We start from the raw sequence: 13502 nt of genomic DNA on the forward strand, positions 1-13502 counted from the left end.
GTTCGGTAAAAGTACTTTTGTTGACGGCGTGGCCGAGTGGTTAAGGCGATGGACTGCTAATCCATTGTGCTCTGCACGCATGGGTTCCAATCCCATCCTCGTCGTATCATTTCTTTTTGGAAAATTCTCTATGCTCAGCGCAAGCAATGCCCCGAGGAAGAAAATTTACCATCACCGTTCAAGAAGGATGCTATTGAAGTCTCTAAACATATTTACAGGCATTATGTAGCGTATCAGTCAGGCAATAGTGAATCGGCACCTCTAATTTATCGTGCCTTATGCCATCCTACATTTTGCAAAACGTTGCAACCATCTACTTGTTAAAACTAAACCAGAGCTGACTCTTTGCCACTCGGGTGGAGTATTCTAGGGATGTGGGACGAGCATCTTTAATGTCATTGGCTAGTGAACATCTCCCTTTTGGAAAAAAAAGCTGATTATTGAGCAGAATAAGAGAACAAGGCACTGCTGAGAGTTGAACTCAGGATCTCCTGTTTACTAGACAGGCGCTTTAACCAACTAAGCCACAGCGCCCATGAGCAAAACTGTGGAAAACCAGAAAGATGGCAAGGATGATCCAGGAGAAGAATTTTTAAATGTAGGATGATTTTGAGGAGTGGTTCTAAGTTTTGCTATTTGTCACAGAGATGGCAAATTAAGTGTGAACAGATCCTATGCAGCATGTAGTTTCAGGTGGCTACCACTATAGAACAGCAAGGAAGTCGAGTCCCATCACATACTTGGCAGCAGCATGCAGTTCTCTGTCATTTTGCATCGTGACAATTCTAAATGAAATCGGCTTGGGACGATCCTTTTTGGAAAAGACATGGATAATTTCTCCATAGGTATGTAATCCATGCATTTGCCTTGCATGAATTGCGGCCTGTTTTACTTTAAAAGTTAGATAGAAGGCAGAATTGACAGATTTAGGGAATGCTAGGGAAATGCCAACATAAATGAGAAGCAGAGAGGACTGAATGTTTAGTATTTATGCCATTAGCATGGGTCATCACGTTGGATGTAAAACAAGACCTGCTGAGCCAATGTCTGATGTACGGCGCTGTTGCATGTGGAAAGAAAATGAAGCCTAAGAATCATCACGACTGTTTTCCAAATGTGGGTTCGGTAAAGGTACTTTTGTTGACGGGGTGGCCGAGTGGTTAAGGCGATGGACTGCTAATCCATTGTGCTCTGCACGCATGGGTTCGAATCCCATCCTCGTCGTATGATTCCTTTTTGGAAAATTCTCTATGCTCAGCGCAAGCAATGCCCCGAGGAAGAAAATTTACCATCACCGTTCAAGAAGGATGCTATTGAAGTCTCTAAACATATTTACAGGCATTATGTAGCGTATCAGTCAGGCAATAGTGAATCGGCACCTCTAATTTATCGTGCCTTATGCCATCCTACATTTTGCAAAACGTTGCAACCATCTACTTGTTAAAACTAAACCAGAGCTGACTCTTTGCCACTCGGGTGGAGTATTCTACGGATGTGGGACGAGCATCTTTAATGTCATTGGCTAGTGAACATCTCCCTTTTGGAAAAAAGAGCTGATTATTGACCAGAATAAGAGAACAAGGCACTGCTGAGAGTTGAACTGAGGATCTCCCGTTTACTAGACAGGCGCTTTAACCAACTAAGCCACAGCGCCCATGAGTAAAGCTGTGGAAAACCAGAAAGATGGCAAGGATGATCCAGGAGAAGAATTTTTAAATGTAGGATGATTTTGAGGAGTGGTTCTAAGTTTTGCTATTTGTCACAGAGATGGCAAATTAAGTGTGAACAGATCCTATGCAGCATGTAGTTTCAGGTGGCTACCACTATAGAACAGCAAGGAAGTCGAGTCCCATGACATACTTGGCAGCAGCATGCAGTTCTCTGTCATTTTGCATCGTGACAATTCTAAATGAAATCGGCTTGGGAAGATCCTTTTTGGAAAAGACATGGATAATTTGTCCATAGGTATGTAATCCATGCATTTGCCTTGCATGAATTGTGGCCTGTTTTACTTTAAAAGTTAGATAGAAGGCAGAATTGACAGATTTAGGGAATGCTAGGGAAATGCCAACATAAATGAGAAGCAGAGAGGACTGAATGTTTAGTATTTATGCCATTAGCATGGGTCATCACGTTGGATGTAAAACAAGACCTGCTGAGCCAATGTCTGATGTACGGCGCTGTTGCATGTGGAAAGAAAATGAAGCCTAAGAATCATCACGACTGTTTTCCAAATGTGGGTTCGGTAAAAGTACTTTTGTTGACGGCGTGGCCGAGTGGTTAAGGCGATGGACTGCTAATCCATTGTGCTCTGCACGCATGGGTTCCAATCCCATCCTCGTCGTATCATTTCTTTTTGGAAAATTCTCTATGCTCAGCGCAAGCAATGCCCCGAGGAAGAAAATTTACCATCACCGTTCAAGAAGGATGCTATTGAAGTCTCTAAACATATTTACAGGCATTATGTAGCGTATCAGTCAGGCAATAGTGAATCGGCACCTCTAATTTATCGTGCCTTATGCCATCCTACATTTTGCAAAACGTTGCAACCATCTACTTGTTAAAACTAAACCAGAGCTGACTCTTTGCCACTCGGGTGGAGTATTCTAGGGATGTGGGACGAGCATCTTTAATGTCATTGGCTAGTGAACATCTCCCTTTTGGAAAAAAGTGCTGATTATTGAGCAGAATAAGAGAACAAGGCACTGCTGAGAGTTGAACTCAGGATCTCCTGTTTACTAGACAGGTGCTTTAACCAACTAAGCCACAGCGCCCATGAGCAAAACTGTGGAAAACTGTGGAAAACCAGAAAGATGGCAATGATGATCCAGGAGAAGAATTTTTAAATGTAGGATGATTTTGAGGAGTGGTTCTAAGTTTTGCTATTTGTCACAGAGATGGCAAATTAAGTGTGAACAGATCCTATGCAGCATGTAGTTTCAGGTGGCTACCACTATAGAACAGCAAGGAAGTCGAGTCCCATCACATACTTGGCAGCAGCATGCAGTTCTCTGTCATTTTGCATCGTGACAATTCTAAATGAAATCGGCTTGGGACGATCCTTTTTGGAAAAGACATGGATAATTTCTCCATAGGTATGTAATCCATGCATTTGCCTTGCATGAATTGTGGCCTGTTTTACTTTAAAAGTTAGATAGAAGGCAGAATTGACAGATTTAGGGAATGCTAGGGAAATGCCAACATAAATGAGAAGCAGAGAGGACTGAATGTTTAGTATTTATGCCATTAGCATGGGTCATCACGTTGGATGTAAAACAAGACCTGCTGAGCCAATGTCTGATGTACGGCGCTGTTGCATGTGGAAAGAAAATGAAGCCTAAGAATCATCACGACTGTTTTCCAAATGTGGGTTCGGTAAAGGTACTTTTGTTGACGGGGTGGCCGAGTGGTTAAGGCGATGGACTGCTAATCCATTGTGCTCTGCACGCATGGGTTCGAATCCCATCCTCGTCGTATGATTCCTTTTTGGAAAATTCTCTATGCTCAGCGCAAGCAATGCCCCGAGGAAGAAAATTTACCATCACCGTTCAAGAAGGATGCTATTGAAGTCTCTAAACATATTTACAGGCATTATGTAGCGTATCAGTCAGGCAATAGTGAATCGGCACCTCTAATTTATCGTGCCTTATGCCATCCTACATTTTGCAAAACGTTGCAACCATCTACTTGTTAAAACTAAACCAGAGCTGACTCTTTGCCACTCGGGTGGAGTATTCTAGGGATGTGGGACGAGCATCTTTAATGTCATTGGCTAGTGAACATCTCCCTTTTGGAAAAAAGTGCTGATTATTGAGCAGAATAAGAGAACAAGGCACTGCTGAGAGTTGAACTCAGGATCTCCTGTTTACTAGACAGGCGCTTTAACCAACTAAGCCACAGCGCCCATGAGCAAAACTGTGGAAAACCAGAAAGATGGCAATGATGATCCAGGAGAAGAATTTTTAAATGTAGGATGATTTTGAGGAGTGGTTCTAAGTTTTGCTATTTGTCACAGAGATGGCAAATTAAGTGTGAACAGATCCTATGCAGCATGTAGTTTCAGGTGGCTACCACTATAGAACAGCAAGGAAGTCGAGTCCCATCACATACTTGGCAGCAGCATGCAGTTCTCTGTCATTTTGCATCGTGACAATTCTAAATGAAATCGGCTTGGGACGATCCTTTTTGGAAAAGACATGGATAATTTGTCCATAGGTATGTAATCCATGCATTTGCCTTGCATGAATTGTGGCCTGTTTTACTTTAAAAGTTAGATAGAAGGCAGAATTGACAGATTTAGGGAATGCTAGGGAAATGCCAACATAAATGAGAAGCAGAGAGGACTGAATGTTTAGTATTTATGCCATTAGCATGGGTCATTACGTTGGATGTAAAACAAGACCTGCTGAGCCAATGTCTGATGTACGGCGCTGTTGCATGTGGAAAGAAAATGAAGCCTAAGAATCATCACGACTGTTTTCCAAATGTGGGTTCGGTAAAGGTACTTTTGTTGACGGGGTGGCCGAGTGGTTAAGGCGATGGACTGCTAATCCATTGTGCTCTGCATGCATGGGTTCGAATCCCATCCTCGTCGTATGATTCCTTTTTGGAAAATTCTCTATTCTCAGCGCAAGCAATGCCCCGAGGAAGAAAATTTACCATCACCGTTCAAGAAGGATGCTATTGAAGTCTCTAAACATATTTACAGGCATTATGTAGCGTATCAGTCAGGCAATAGTGAATCGGCACCTCTAATTTATCGTGCCTTATGCCATCCTACATTTTGCAAAACGTTGCAACCATCTACTTGTTAAAACTAAACCAGAGCTGACTCTTTGCCACTCGGGTGGAGTATTCTACGGATGTGGGACGAGCATCTTTAATGTCATTGGCTAGTGAACATCTCCCTTTTGGAAAAAAGAGCTGATTATTGACCAGAATAAGAGAACAAGGCACTGCTGAGAGTTGAACTGAGGATCTCCCGTTTACTAGACAGGCGCTTTAACCAACTAAGCCACAGCGCCCATGAGCAAAGCTGTGGAAAACCAGAAAGATGGCAAGGATGATCCAGGAGAAGAATTTTTAAATGTAGGATGATTTTGAGGAGTGGTTCTAAGTTTTGCTATTTGTCACAGAGATGGCAAATTAAGTGTGAACAGATCCTATGCAGCATGTAGTTTCAGGTGGCTACCACTATAGAACAGCAAGGAAGTCGAGTCCCATGACATACTTGGCAGCAGCATGCAGTTCTCTGTCATTTTGCATCGTGACAATTCTAAATGAAATCGGCTTGGGAAGATCCTTTTTGGAAAAGACATGGATAATTTGTCCATAGGTATGTAATCCATGCATTTGCCTTGCATGAATTGTGGCCTGTTTTACTTTAAAAGTTAGATAGAAGGCAGAATTGACAGATTTAGGGAATGCTAGGGAAATGCCAACATAAATGAGAAGCAGAGAGGACTGAATGTTTAGTATTTATGCCATTAGCATGGGTCATCACGTTGGATGTAAAACAAGACCTGCTGAGCCAATGTCTGATGTACGGCGCTGTTGCATGTGGAAAGAAAATGAAGCCTAAGAATCATCACGACTGTTTTCCAAATGTGGGTTCGGTAAAAGTACTTTTGTTGACGGCGTGGCCGAGTGGTTAAGGCGATGGACTGCTAATCCATTGTGCTCTGCACGCATGGGTTCGAATCCCATCCTCGTCGTATGATTCCTTTTTGGAAAATTCTCTATGCTCAGCGCAAGCAATGCCCCGAGGAAGAAAATTTACCATCACCGTTCAAGAAGGATGCTATTGAAGTCTCTAAACATATTTACAGGCATTATGTAGCGTATCAGTCAGGCAATAGTGAATCGGCACCTCTAATTTATCGTGCCTTATGCCATCCTACATTTTGCAAAACGTTGCAACTATCTACTTGTTAAAACTAAACCAGAGCTGACTCTTTGCCACTCGGGTGGAGTATTCTACGGATGTGGGACGAGCATCTTTAATGTCATTGGCTAGTAAACATCTCCCTTTTGGAAAAAAGAGCTGATTATTGAGCAGAATAAGAGAACAAGGCACTGCTGAGAGTTGAACTGAGGATCTCCCGTTTACTAGACAGGCGCTTTAACCAACTAAGCCACAGCACCCATGAGCAAAGCTGTGGAAAACCAGAAAGATGGCAAGGATGATCCAGGAGAAGAATTTTTAAATGTAGGATGATTTTGAGGAATGGTTCTAAGTTTTGCTATTTGTCACAGAGATGGCAAATTAAGTGTGAACAGATCCTATGCAGCATGTAGTTTCAGGTGGCTACCACTATAGAACAGCAAGGAAGTCGAGTCCCATGACATACTTGGCAGCAGCATGCAGTTCTCTGTCATTTTGCATCGTGACAATTCTAAATGAAATCGGCTTGGGACGATCCTTTTTGGAAAAGACATGGATAATTTGTCCATAGGTATGTAATCCATGCATTTGCCTTGCATGAATTGTGGCCTGTTTTACTTTAAAAGTTAGATAGAAGGCAGAATTGACAGATTTAGGGAATGCTAGGGAAATGCCAACATAAATGAGAAGCAGAGAGGACTGAATGTTTAGTATTTATGCCATTAGCATGGGTCATCACGTTGGATGTAAAACAAGACCTGCTGAGCCAATGTCTGATGTACGGTGCTGTTGCATGTGGAAAGAAAATGAAGCCTAAGAATCATCACGACTGTTTTCCAAATGTGGGTTCGGTAAAGGTATTTTAGTTGACGGGGTGGCCGAGTAGTTAAGGCGATGGACTGCTAATCCATTGTGCTCTGCTTGCATGGGTTCGAATCCCATCCTCGTCGTATGATTCCTTTTTGGAAAATTCTCTATGCTCAGCGCAAGCAATGCCCCGAGGAAGAAAATTTACCATCACCGTTCAAGAAGGATGCTATTGAAGTCTCTAAACATATTTACAGGCATTATGTAGCGTATCAGTCAGGCAATAGTGAATCGGCACCTCTAATTTATCGTGCCTTATGCCATCCTACATTTTGCAAAACGTTGCAACCATCTACTTGTTAAAACTAAACCAGAGCTGACTCTTTGCCACTCGGGTGGAGTATTCTAGGGATGTGGGACGAGCATCTTTAATGTCATTGGCTAGTGAACATCTCCCTTTTGGAAAAAAAAGCTGATTATTGAGCAGAATAAGAGAACAAGGCACTGCTGAGAGTTGAACTCAGGATCTCCTGTTTACTAGACAGGCGCTTTAACCAACTAAGCCACAGTGCCCATGAGCAAAACTGTGGAAAACCAGAAAGATGGCAAGGATGATCCAGGAGAAGAATTTTTAAATGTAGGATGATTTTGAGGAGTGGTTCTAAGTTTTGCTATTTGTCACAGAGATGGCAAATTAAGTGTGAACAGATCCTATGCAGCATGTAGTTTCAGGTGGCTACCACTATAGAACAGCAAGGAAGTCGAGTCCCATCACATACTTGGCAGCAGCATGCAGTTCTCTGTCATTTTGCATCGTGACAATTCTAAATGAAATCGGCTTGGGACGATCCTTTTTGGAAAAGACATGGATAATTTGTCCATAGGTATGTAATCCATGCATTTGCCTTGCATGAATTGTGGCCTGTTTTACTTTAAAAGTTAGATAGAAGGCAGAATTGACAGATTTAGGGAATGCTAGGGAAATGCCAACATAAATGAGAAGCAGAGAGGACTGGATGTTTAGTATTTATGCCATTAGCATGGGTCATCACGTTGGATGTAAAACAAGACCTGCTGAGCCAATGTCTGATGTACGGCGCTGTTGCATGTGGAAAGAAAATGAAGCCTAAGAATCATCACGACTGTTTTCTAAATGTGGGTTCGGTAAAAGTACTTTCATTGACGGGGTGGCCGAGTGGTTAAGGCGATGGACTGCTAATCCATTGTGCTCTGCACGCATGGGTTCGAATCCCATCCTCGTCGTATGATTTTCTTTTGGAAAATTCTCTATGCTCAGCGCAAGCAATGCCCCGAGGAAGAAAATTTACCATCACCGTTCAAGAAGGATGCTATTGAAGTCTCTAAACATATTTACAGGCATTATGTAGCGTATCAGTCAGGCAATAGTGAATCGGCACCTCTAATTTATCGTGCCTTATGCCATCCTACATTTTGCAAAACGTTGCAACCATCTACTTGTTAAAACTAAACCAGAGCTGACTCTTTGCCACTCGGGTGGAGTATTCTAGGGATGTGGGACGAGCATCTTTAATGTCATTGGCTAGTGAACATCTCCCTTTTGGAAAAAAGTGCTGATTATTGAGCAGAATAAGAGAACAAGGCACTGCTGAGAGTTGAACTCAGGATCTCCTGTTTACTAGACAGGCGCTTTAACCAACTAAGCCACAGCGCCCATGAGCAAAACTGTGGAAAACCAGAAAGATGGCAAGGATGATCCAGGAGAAGAATTTTTAAATGTAGGATGATTTTGAGGAGTGGTTCTAAGTTTTGCTATTTGTCACAGAGATGGCAAATTAAGTGTGAACAGATCCTATGCAGCATGTAGTTTCAGGTGGCTACCACTATAGAACAGCAAGGAAGTCGAGTCCCATCACATACTTGGCAGCAGCATGCAGTTCTCTGTCATTTTGCATCGTGACAATTCTAAATGAAATCGGCTTGGGACGATCCTTTTTGGAAAAGACATGGATAATTTCTCCATAGGTATGTAATCCATGCATTTGCCTTGCATGAATTGTGGCCTGTTTTACTTTAAAAGTTAGATAGAAGGCAGAATTGACAGATTTAGGGAATGCTAGGGAAATGCCAACATAAATGAGAAGCAGAGAGGACTGAATGTTTAGTATTTATGCCATTAGCATGGGTCATCACGTTGGATGTAAAACAAGACCTGCTGAGCCAATGTCTGATGTACGGCGCTGTTGCATGTGGAAAGAAAATGAAGCCTAAGAATCATCACGACTGTTTTCCAAATGTGGGTTCGGTAAAGGTACTTTTGTTGACGGGGTGGCCGAGTGGTTAAGGCGATGGACTGCTAATCCATTGTGCTCTGCACGCATGGGATCGAATCCCATCCTCGTCGTATGATTTCTTTTTGGAAAATTCTCTATGCTCAGCGCAAGCAATGCCCCGAGGAAGAAGATTTACCATCACCGTTCAAGAAGGATGCTATTGAAGTCTCTAAACATATTTACAGGCATTATGTAGCGTATCAGTCAGGCAATAGTGAATCGGCACCTCTAATTTATCGTGCCTTATGCCATCCTACATTTTGCAAAACGTTGCAACCATCTACTTGTTAAAACTAAACCAGAGCTGACTCTTTGCCACTCGGGTGGAGTATTCTAGGGATGTGGGACGAGCATCTTTAATGTCATTGGCTAGTGAACATCTCCCTTTTGGAAAAAAGTGCTGATTATTGAGCAGAATAAGAGAACAAGGCACTGCTGAGAGTTGAACTCAGGATCTCCTGTTTACTAGACAGGCCCTTTAACCAACTAAGCCACAGCGCCCATGAGCAAAACTGTGGAAAACCAGAAAGATGGCAAGGATGATCCAGGAGAAGAATTTTTAAATGTAGGATGATTTTGAGGAGTGGTTCTAAGTTTTGCTATTTGTCACAGAGATGGCAAATTAAGTGTGAACAGATCCTATGCAGCATGTAGTTTCAGGTGGCTACCACTATAGAACAGCAAGGAAGTCGAGTCCCATCACATACTTGGCAGCAGCATGCAGTTCTCTGTCATTTTGCATCGTGACAATTCTAAATGAAATCGGCTTGGGACGATCCTTTTTGGAAAAGACATGGATAATTTCTCCATAGGTATGTAATCCATGCATTTGCCTTGCATGAATTGCGGCCTGTTTTACTTTAAAAGTTAGATAGAAGGCAGAATTGACAGATTTAGGGAATGCTAGGGAAATGCCAACATAAATGAGAAGCAGAGAGGACTGAATGTTTAGTATTTATGCCATTAGCATGGGTCATCACGTTGGATGTAAAACAAGACCTGCTGAGCCAATGTCTGATGTACGGCGCTGTTGCATGTGGAAAGAAAATGAAGCCTAAGAATCATCACGACTGTTTTCCAAATGTGGGTTCGGTAAAGGTACTTTTGTTGACGGGGTGGCCGAGTGGTTAAGGCGATGGACTGCTAATCCATTGTGCTCTGCACGCATGGGTTCGAATCCCATCCTCGTCGTATGATTCCTTTTTGGAAAATTCTCTATGCTCAGCGCAAGCAATGCCCCGAGGAAGAAAATTTACCATCACCGTTCAAGAAGGATGCTATTGAAGTCTCTAAACATATTTACAGGCATTATGTAGCGTATCAGTCAGGCAATAGTGAATCGGCACCTCTAATTTATCGTGCCTTATGCCATCCTACATTTTGCAAAACGTTGCAACCATCTACTTGTTAAAACTAAACCAGAGCTGACTCTTTGCCACTCGGGTGGAGTATTCTACGGATGTGGGACGAGCATCTTTAATGTCATTGGCTAGTGAACATCTCCCTTTTGGAAAAAAGAGCTGATTATTGACCAGAATAAGAGAACAAGGCACTGCTGAGAGTTGAACTGAGGATCTCCCGTTTACTAGACAGGCGCTTTAACCAACTAAGCCACAGCGCCCATGAGTAAAGCTGTGGAAAACCAGAAAGATGGCAAGGATGATCCAGGAGAAGAATTTTTAAATGTAGGATGATTTTGAGGAGTGGTTCTAAGTTTTGCTATTTGTCACAGAGATGGCAAATTAAGTGTGAACAGATCCTATGCAGCATGTAGTTTCAGGTGGCTACCACTATAGAACAGCAAGGAAGTCGAGTCCCATGACATACTTGGCAGCAGCATGCAGTTCTCTGTCATTTTGCATCGTGACAATTCTAAATGAAATCGGCTTGGGAAGATCCTTTTTGGAAAAGACATGGATAATTTGTCCATAGGTATGTAATCCATGCATTTGCCTTGCATGAATTGTGGCCTGTTTTACTTTAAAAGTTAGATAGAAGGCAGAATTGACAGATTTAGGGAATGCTAGGGAAATGCCAACATAAATGAGAAGCAGAGAGGACTGAATGTTTAGTATTTATGCCATTAGCATGGGTCATCACGTTGGATGTAAAACAAGACCTGCTGAGCCAATGTCTGATGTACGGCGCTGTTGCATGTGGAAAGAAAATGAAGCCTAAGAATCATCACGACTGTTTTCCAAATGTGGGTTCGGTAAAAGTACTTTTGTTGACGGCGTGGCCGAGTGGTTAAGGCGATGGACTGCTAATCCATTGTGCTCTGCACGCATGGGTTCCAATCCCATCCTCGTCGTATGATTCCTTTTTGGAAAATTCTCTATGCTCAGCGCAAGCAATGCACCGAGGAAGAAAATTTACCATCACCGTTCAAGAAGGATGCTATTGAAGTCTATAAACATATTTACAGGCATTATGTAGCGTATCAGTCAGGCAATAGTGAATCGGCACCTCTAATTTATCGTGCCTTATGCCATCCTAGATTTTGCAAAACGTTGCAACCATCTACTTGTTAAAACTAAACCAGAGCTGACTCTTTGCCACTCGGGTGGAGTATTCTAGGGATGTGGGACGAGCATCTTTAATGTCATTGGCTAGTGAACATCTCCCTTTTGGAAAAAAAAGCTGATTATTGAGCAGAATAAGAGAACAAGGCACTGCTGAGAGTTGAACTCAGGATCTCCTGTTTACTAGACAGGCGCTTTAACCAACTAAGCCACAGCGCCCATGAGTAAAGCTGTGGAAAACCAGAAAGATGGCAAGGATGATCCAGGAGAAGAATTTTTAAATGTAGGATGATTTTGAGGAGTGGTTCTAAGTTTTGCTATTTGTCACAGAGATGGCAAATTAAGTGTGAACAGATCCTATGCAGCATGTAGTTTCAGGTGGCTACCACTATAGAACAGCAAGGAAGTCGAGTCCCATCACATACTTGGCAGCAGCATGCAGTTCTCTGTCATTTTGCATCGTGACAATTCTAAATGAAATCGGCTTGGGACGATCCTTTTTGGAAAAGACATGGATAATTTCTCCATAGGTATGTAATCCATGCATTTGCCTTGCATGAATTGCGGCCTGTTTTACTTTAAAAGTTAGATAGAAGGCAGAATTGACAGATTTAGGGAATGCTAGGGAAATGCCAACATAAATGAGAAGCAGAGAGGACTGAATGTTTAGTATTTATGCCATTAGCATGGGTCATCACGTTGGATGTAAAACAAGACCTGCTGAGCCAATGTCTGATGTACGGCGCTGTTGCATGTGGAAAGAAAATGAAGCCTAAGAATCATCACGACTGTTTTCCAAATGTGGGTTCGGTAAAGGTACTTTTGTTGACGGGGTGGCCGAGTGGTTAAGGCGATGGACTGCTAATCCATTGTGCTCTGCACGCATGGGTTCGAATCCCATCCTCGTCGTATGATTCCTTTTTGGAAAATTCTCTATGCTCAGCGCAAGCAATGCCCCGAGGAAGAAAATTTACCATCACCGTTCAAGAAGGATGCTATTGAAGTCTCTAAACATATTTACAGGCATTATGTAGCGTATCAGTCAGGCAATAGTGAATCGGCACCTCTAATTTATCGTGCCTTATGCCATCCTACATTTTGCAAAACGTTGCAACCATCTACTTGTTAAAACTAAACCAGAGCTGACTCTTTGCCACTCGGGTGGAGTATTCTACGGATGTGGGACGAGCATCTTTAATGTCATTGGCTAGTGAACATCTCCCTTTTGGAAAAAAGAGCTGATTATTGACCAGAATAAGAGAACAAGGCACTGCTGAGAGTTGAACTGAGGATCTCCCGTTTACTAGACAGGCGCTTTAACCAACTAAGCCACAGCGCCCATGAGTAAAGCTGTGGAAAACCAGAAAGATGGCAAGGATGATCCAGGAGAAGAATTTTTAAATGTAGGATGATTTTGAGGAGTGGTTCTAAGTTTTGCTATTTGTCACAGAGATGGCAAATTAAGTGTGAACAGATCCTATGCAGCATGTAGTTTCAGGTGGCTACCACTATAGAACAGCAAGGAAGTCGAGTCCCATGACATACTTGGCAGCAGCATGCAGTTCTCTGTCATTTTGCATCGTGACAATTCTAAATGAAATCGGCTTGGGAAGATCCTTTTTGGAAAAGACATGGATAATTTGTCCATAGGTATGTAATCCATGCATTTGCCTTGCATGAATTGTGGCCTGTTTTACTTTAAAAGTTAGATAGAAGGCAGAATTGACAGATTTAGGGAATGCTAGGGAAATGCCAACATAAATGAGAAGCAGAGAGGACTGAATGTTTAGTATTTATGCCATTAGCATGGGTCATCACGTTGGATGTAAAACAAGACCTGCTGAGCCAATGTCTGATGTACGGCGCTGTTGCATGTGGAAAGAAAATGAAGCCTAAGAATCATCACGACTGTTTTCCAAATGTGGGTTCGGTAAAAGTACTTTTGTTGACGGCGTGGCCGAGTGGTTAAGGCGATGG

General features: G+C 42.5%; 6 non-coding genes across 6 annotated transcripts; 5 read left to right on the forward strand and 1 right to left on the reverse strand.

Annotated features, from left to right (window-relative positions):
- The first annotated feature begins 1142 nt into the window (after nucleotides 1–1142).
- Nucleotides 1143–1224, forward strand: TRNAS-GCU (transfer RNA serine (anticodon GCU)). Its single transcript has one exon. It is a non-coding gene; the product is annotated as a tRNA-Ser (tRNA).
- Nucleotides 1225–3392: 2168 nt separating this feature from the next.
- Nucleotides 3393–3474, forward strand: TRNAS-GCU (transfer RNA serine (anticodon GCU)). The gene has a single exon. It is a non-coding gene; the product is annotated as a tRNA-Ser (tRNA).
- A 3716-nt stretch (nucleotides 3475–7190) lies between these two features.
- TRNAT-AGU (transfer RNA threonine (anticodon AGU)) lies at nucleotides 7191–7264 on the reverse strand. Its single transcript has one exon. It is a non-coding gene; the product is annotated as a tRNA-Thr (tRNA).
- A 608-nt stretch (nucleotides 7265–7872) lies between these two features.
- Nucleotides 7873–7954, forward strand: TRNAS-GCU (transfer RNA serine (anticodon GCU)). The gene has a single exon. It is a non-coding gene; the product is annotated as a tRNA-Ser (tRNA).
- A 2158-nt stretch (nucleotides 7955–10112) lies between these two features.
- On the forward strand, nucleotides 10113–10194 carry TRNAS-GCU (transfer RNA serine (anticodon GCU)). The gene has a single exon. It is a non-coding gene; the product is annotated as a tRNA-Ser (tRNA).
- A 2158-nt stretch (nucleotides 10195–12352) lies between these two features.
- Nucleotides 12353–12434, forward strand: TRNAS-GCU (transfer RNA serine (anticodon GCU)). Its single transcript has one exon. It is a non-coding gene; the product is annotated as a tRNA-Ser (tRNA).
- The last annotated feature ends 1068 nt before the right edge of the window (nucleotides 12435–13502 follow it).

The sequence above is a fragment of the Eleutherodactylus coqui genome, unplaced genomic scaffold (genome assembly GCF_035609145.1).
Source record: "Eleutherodactylus coqui strain aEleCoq1 unplaced genomic scaffold, aEleCoq1.hap1 HAP1_SCAFFOLD_456, whole genome shotgun sequence".
Taxonomy (NCBI): Eukaryota; Metazoa; Chordata; class Amphibia; order Anura; family Eleutherodactylidae; genus Eleutherodactylus; species Eleutherodactylus coqui.